We start from the raw sequence: 6,506 nt of genomic DNA, 5'->3' as shown, positions 1-6,506 counted from the left end.
TTAGTAGTCGGAACAATAACCAAAGGTTTCTTTTAATTATCGTACGGAAATAGGTCAAATAGAACAATACAAGAGGGTTTCGGGAATTGTGGGCCCACCTCGGGTCAAGTTGAGGTGGCGTACATAAATTACGAGCATTAGGCCTTTTGGAGTCATCTACGAACGTTTCAAGGTAATCCGGTTCTATTTGTAAAAGTTACGGACGTGTTATGGCACAAGACTCTTTTAGAAGTAAAAGGTGTTTAAGCTATTTTTCATCAAATCATAAGGTTCATAATTCAATTACATTGAAATGAATAAGGGTCATAATTATGCTCGGATTTCTAAGAATGGAGTTTTCCCCAAGACTCGTATCATAGCTGATTATGACTAGGACATGCCAAAAGAAAGAAAGGTAGAGCTTTACATACCTTATTCGCTTCTTACGCTAATCCAAACTCAAGTCCCGAACTTCCCAAAATCTACAATTGGTCACAAATACCAAACATTAACCATAAGCCCTTAGGAGTTTCATCTTAAAGTAACACTTTTCTACAGAAATTTGGGCAGCATCTCTGTCACGACCCAACTAGGGGCCGTGACGAGTACCCGATACTTGTACCGAGTACCCCTTAGCTATCCTGTATACACAGTGCCATATTTGTTTTTTTGCACATTAACATTAGCGGTAAAATTTCTAGTATCGCGTTACACCGGAATGCGAACCATTCAGAATACAATACACTAAACTGTACATAGCTGACTGTGTATATCTGTCTACGAGCCTCTAGACATAGTACATTTATACAGAGAAAGGGCCGAGTACTGTCTCGCCCGAAAATACATACACAAAATAGTACCAATGATATGAGGCTCCGGAACGACTGGAGCGCTGCCCAATGCTGTAGATAGAGCCCTAGAAACCCGGTCCGTATACCTGCTGACCTGCGCGGCATGAACGCAGCGTCCACAAGAAGGGACGTCAGTACGAATAATGTACCGAGTATGTAAGGCATGGAAAACAATGCAAGCAGTAACATAGAGTGCGATCAATAATAATATCACGGAGCCATAGGGCGTATAACGAGGCAAGAACGTAACCTGTACATAGGGAGGCCCCTTTTCAGGCTGGCTATCTTATAGGCTTGCCTTTTCGTCTTTGAAACATTTATTTTCATAGGCATAGGAGTCAACATTTTTATATTACTTATTCTCGTGTACAGAAAACAGTACATTTCAGAATCGGTATCTTTTGCTCACTTTTACAGACGCCGAATACAATCGGCTCTCCCAACCCCCTCGGTGTCCCTTATTCATGTATACAGAAAACAGTACAATTCAGTAGACAGTATCTTTCATTTACATTTACAGACGCCGAATACAATCGGCTCTCCCAACCCCCTCCCCAACGATGACCCAACATATTACATCACATATGTATCACACATTATATATATATATATATATATATATATATATATATATACAGACGCCGCGTACGGTTCATCCCATATCCCGCGTCCGGGCATCCCGCGTCCAGGATGGAATCCAGCTGAATCAGGTGGTGATATAACAGTGGCCCTTCCTTTTTTCCCCACATACACATACATATACATTTACTCATCTTTTATGCACATACATGTCTTATATACATTTACTTTACCATATATATATACATACCCATACACGTATACCCGTTTTATGTACCTATATCATATACGCACACAAGAGAGCCAAGGAAAATCATGTATCCATCGGAGTGACATAAGGTCGGAGACCTCCGATTACATTACGGAATGCTAGTGATAGCTTCGTCTCACCTTGAAGGAACAAGTATTTTAAGGCGAGACTATCAACGGAGAATAGTGTTACAGTAACCGAAAACGAAATCTTAAGCATTTTAGATGACAGTCATAGGTTTTGGAATCTTAGAAAATAAAGTTATAACTAGAAAATATAAATATGATTCAAAAATTAGTTTATCGCTTTCATGTTTATATTAGGTACTTGGCTTAGACGTAGAGTCGTTCCGGTCGTACTTATCATAGCTACATTCTCTTGTCCGACATTGTCATTATCATTATCATCATAGAAACACTCCCGCTGGAGTAGTCATAGTACTTATCACTTGGTGACGAAATCGGGATCAAAGGCCCCCTTTTGATTCACTTCAAGTACGTTAACCAAGATTATAGGAAAATCCGAGAGTAACGGGCCCACCTCGGGCCGGATGAGGTAGCGTATACAATTTACCCATATTACGTGTCATAGCGTTACTTGTATGGGTCTTAGGGTGATCGGGTCCCACTTAGGCAAGTTATAGGGGTCTAGAAGGTTTTTTTCATCATTTTGCACACTTTCTACTTCAATTCAATTGAACGAAAAGTTGAAAACTTTAGGTGCGGATTCCGGGGATTAGGGTTGTCCCCGAGGTTCGTACCCGACTTATTACGCGTGATAACATATCCTGGCTCGGGCTCAGTGAAGGAAGCATTGAGGCATCCACGAGTAAAGTAGTGAGAAACTATGTGCATCATAAAATATTTAGAAAGACTCGATAGAATAGTCCGAACGATAGGTCATTTAGAAAAGAAATCAGACGATAGTCATAGTACGTACCTTTCGGATTTTACGACGGATTATGTCAAAGAAAAACTTCTGAGATCATTTGTACATATCAAAATATATCATAGGATTCAATGGAATAGTTAAAACAACTATCATTTAGTAGTCGGAACACTAACCAAAGGTTTCTTTTATTTATCGTACAGAAATAGGTCAAATAGAACAATACAAGAGGGTTTCGGAAATAGTGGGCCCACCTCGGGTCAAGTCGAGGTGGCGTACATAAATTACGAACATTAGGCCTTATGGAGTCATCTAAGAACGTTTCAAGGTAATCCAGTTCTATTTGTAAAAGTTACGGACGTGTTATGGCACAAGACTCTTTTAGAAGTAAAAAGTGTTTAAGCTATTTTTCATCAAAGCATAAGGTTCATAATTCAATTACATTGAAATGAATAAGGGTCATAATTATGCTCGGATTTCTAAGAATGGAGTTTTCCCCAAGACTCGTATCATAGCTTATTATGACTAGGACATGCCGAAAGAAAGAAAGGTAGAGCTTTACATACCTTATTCGCTTCTTACGCTAATCCAAACTCAAGTCCCGAACTTCCCAAAATCTACAATTGGTCACAAATACCAAACATTAACCATAAGCCCTTAGGAGTTAGATCTTAAAGTAACACTTTTCTACAGAAATTTGGGCAGCATCTCCCCTATAAATTCAACATCCCCGAGACTTCAAGTCGGCCAAAACATCAACAACAATACCAACAACCGTACTAATAACATCAACAATCAATCAAATTTGCATTCTAACATTAGTAACCCTCTTCTCTACATAATTCATCAACATTCAATTCGACTATGTACATTCAAGCTTATATTAACGCTCACACATTCGTTACTAGTTCAAGATCATTCAAACACAATTCAAGAACACATTCAAATAACCTATACAATATTCAACAATTTTACCAACATACCATACTTCACCCGAAAACTCTCCAACTTCCCTAGGAGCAATTTCAATGCATTTCTTGCTCCCAAATTCATGAACTATCCCAACAACACACATTTTAACAACATTATTCTCACAATTAAAGAAACGACACCAAAGTTATGTTGGCTTCCAAATCAGCCCGTAACAATTCCAACATCAATTTGAATCATCAAATTCTCATTTTCATCATAGAATACATATCTACAACAATCAAATTACTACATAGAAATTTGTTCATCTCTCCTACACAACATATACACCACACGGCCAAACCCCAACATGCATGATTTAATGGTTTCCATTTATTTCCACATACTTCAACATAAACAAACCTTCCATAACATATAAAAGATGATTAAATTTTACCTTTTCTTCTCAACTTCTCCACTTAGCTAGAGTTGTGATTTTGAAACAAAGAGCGATTTTCTTGTTTCAACGATTATGCCACGTTGAAGAGGACCCTTGAATTAGTAGGAATGCTAGGAGAAAATATTTTTTGGGATCAAAATTGAAGACCTCAATTTTCCATGGTCATGGCCGAATGGCCCCTAGTCTTTGCTCTTTTTTTTTTTTTTTGTGTGTTCTCTTGAATGTTCTTGAATTATGGCCCCCTTTTGTCTATTTATCACATGGATTATATTAGAAAATGGGCTTGGGCCCCTTTCTTTTTCCATGGCCGGCCAACCCCTTATGTTGGGCCTCTCTTCTTTTTTTTTTTCTAATTTTTCCAAGCCCAACCACTTCATGACAAATTGTAATTCATGAAAACTATTTTTTTTTAAATTTCCAATTTTGCCCTTAGCCTTCCTCAATATTTCCGCATCCATAACTCTTATATACAACTTGTGTGCTAATCAAGGATTAAAAATATAGGCTTGCTCTCAACCCCCCGCAATTGTCTTGAATTATCCGAATGCGCAAAATGCGGGATATAACATCCTCCCCCCCTTTAAAACATTCGTCCTCGAATGTTGAACCAGTCTCATGGTGTATTATAGTACTTCGGGGAGGTCTCCTCTATACTTGTTACATATGATCATTTAACATTTTGTTTAGAAGCTTAGGTTGCCCGTGGCGCAGAAAACGATTAGGGATACTTCATCTTCATTTTTATGAGACACTTGGGCAAGGGTCACAGACACATTCGCGAGGCGTAGGCATGTGGAAGACTGGATGTGCCACTCCTAATCTGGTGAGGACTCTGGTTCATGGGTGGCTTTACCAACACTACGGACAATCTGATAAAGTCTACTATGTCTAAAATTGGGCTTTCCCTTCCTGCCAAGTCTTATTATACTTCCCATAGGTGACGTCCTCAGGAATAGCCTTTCGCCAACTTGGAACTTTAAGCGTCGACGTCGATTTTTGACGTATGATTCCCGTCGACTCTGGGCTGCCAGCAACCGTTTCTAAATAGATCCTTCTTTATCGACGACCTTCTAGACTGTATCTGGATCAATTAACTTAGTTTCGTCGACATCAGACGAACTAATCGGTAATTTGCACTTTTTGCCATACCAAATCTCGTAATTCCGTCATAATACTTTAACGGATGCCACATCTTTATTACGCAATCTCCTCACCTGACGATCCGGTACAGCTATTGGATGTACCTCGTAGGACAATTACTTTGTCACCTGGATGTCTTCCACGGGAAATATTCTGGAAGGGTCATTAATGCATTTGCAAAGCATAGATACGTGGAGCACTGGATGTACCGCCTCTAAGTTAGATGGTAGGTCTAATTCATAGGCAATCTTGCCTACCTTACGAACAGTTTGATAAGGTCCCATATATCTCGGCTGAGCTTTCTTTTTCTGCCGAATCTCATAACGCCCTTCATATGTGACACCTTTAGAAGTACCCAATCATCGACTTGGACTCTAAATGTCGATGTCGGTCGTCTGCGTATGATTTTTGTCGACTCCGAGCTGCTAATAGCCGTCCCCGAATGAGTTTCACCTTATCAACTGTCCGTTGAATTATATCCGTGCCAAGTAACTTAGCCCTATCACTATTAAATCAGCCAAGTGATGGCGCACACCTCTTGCCATACAGAGCCTTATACAGTGTCTTTTGAATGCTAGAACGGCGGCTATTATTACCAATAAACTCAACAAATAGCAAGTGTCCATTCTTGCTGCCTCTGAAAGCAATGACACGGGCTCACAACTTATATTCTAGCGTCTGGATAACAAGCTTAACCTGTCCGTCAGTTAAAAGCTAATGATATGCTAAGACTTACTTGTGTCCTCAATTCCTTCCGAAAGGATTCCAGAAGTTACTATACACTAGGCCTTCTGTCCGATATAATAGATGTGGAAACCTTGTGAAATCTCACTACCTCCTTGAGGTATAACTTACATAGTCCTGATCGTCCTGCTTAAACCATTCTATAATTTCCCCAATTTAGCCTATCATACTTTAGGCATATTACCTTGTACCACTCCTTTGTCTTTGATTCAAACTCTTCCATTGCCGTTTTTCTGCGATTTTGCTCTTAACTTTTCTGTATCGTATCCAGAATATTATAACTACATTGTTGTTATCTGAAATATACGTTGAGTCTTACAATTCTCTCCATTATTCTTTATGAACTTAGCTCGTAGCCATTTTGTTGCTTTCTTTACTATTCTTTAAAACATACTACTGCGTACTTAGGTATGACGACAGTTTGCCCGATAGGAGGGATTCAAATCATGACATAAACATGTCATAATTCATGTTGGCAAGAAGCATTTTCTTAAAGTATTTTTCATTCTTTCCCTTTATGTCGGCCTCTCGGCACACTCATTATCAATTCATTTCTACTCCCTTCCGGCCTCGAGCTAATAGATTTCCTTTCTTTACACTTGAAGATGTTGTGATTCCGTTCTAAGTCTAATATAATACGTTCTCCCCCCCCCCCCCTTTAATGGGGCTCCTTGTGTGTCAACAGTCCTCGAGTACCTTCGGCTAC

The sequence above is a fragment of the Lycium barbarum genome, chromosome 3 (assembly GCF_019175385.1).
Source record: "Lycium barbarum isolate Lr01 chromosome 3, ASM1917538v2, whole genome shotgun sequence".
In the NCBI taxonomy this organism is placed as follows: domain Eukaryota; kingdom Viridiplantae; phylum Streptophyta; class Magnoliopsida; order Solanales; family Solanaceae; genus Lycium; species Lycium barbarum.
Note: the sequence above shows the minus strand (reverse complement) of the source record.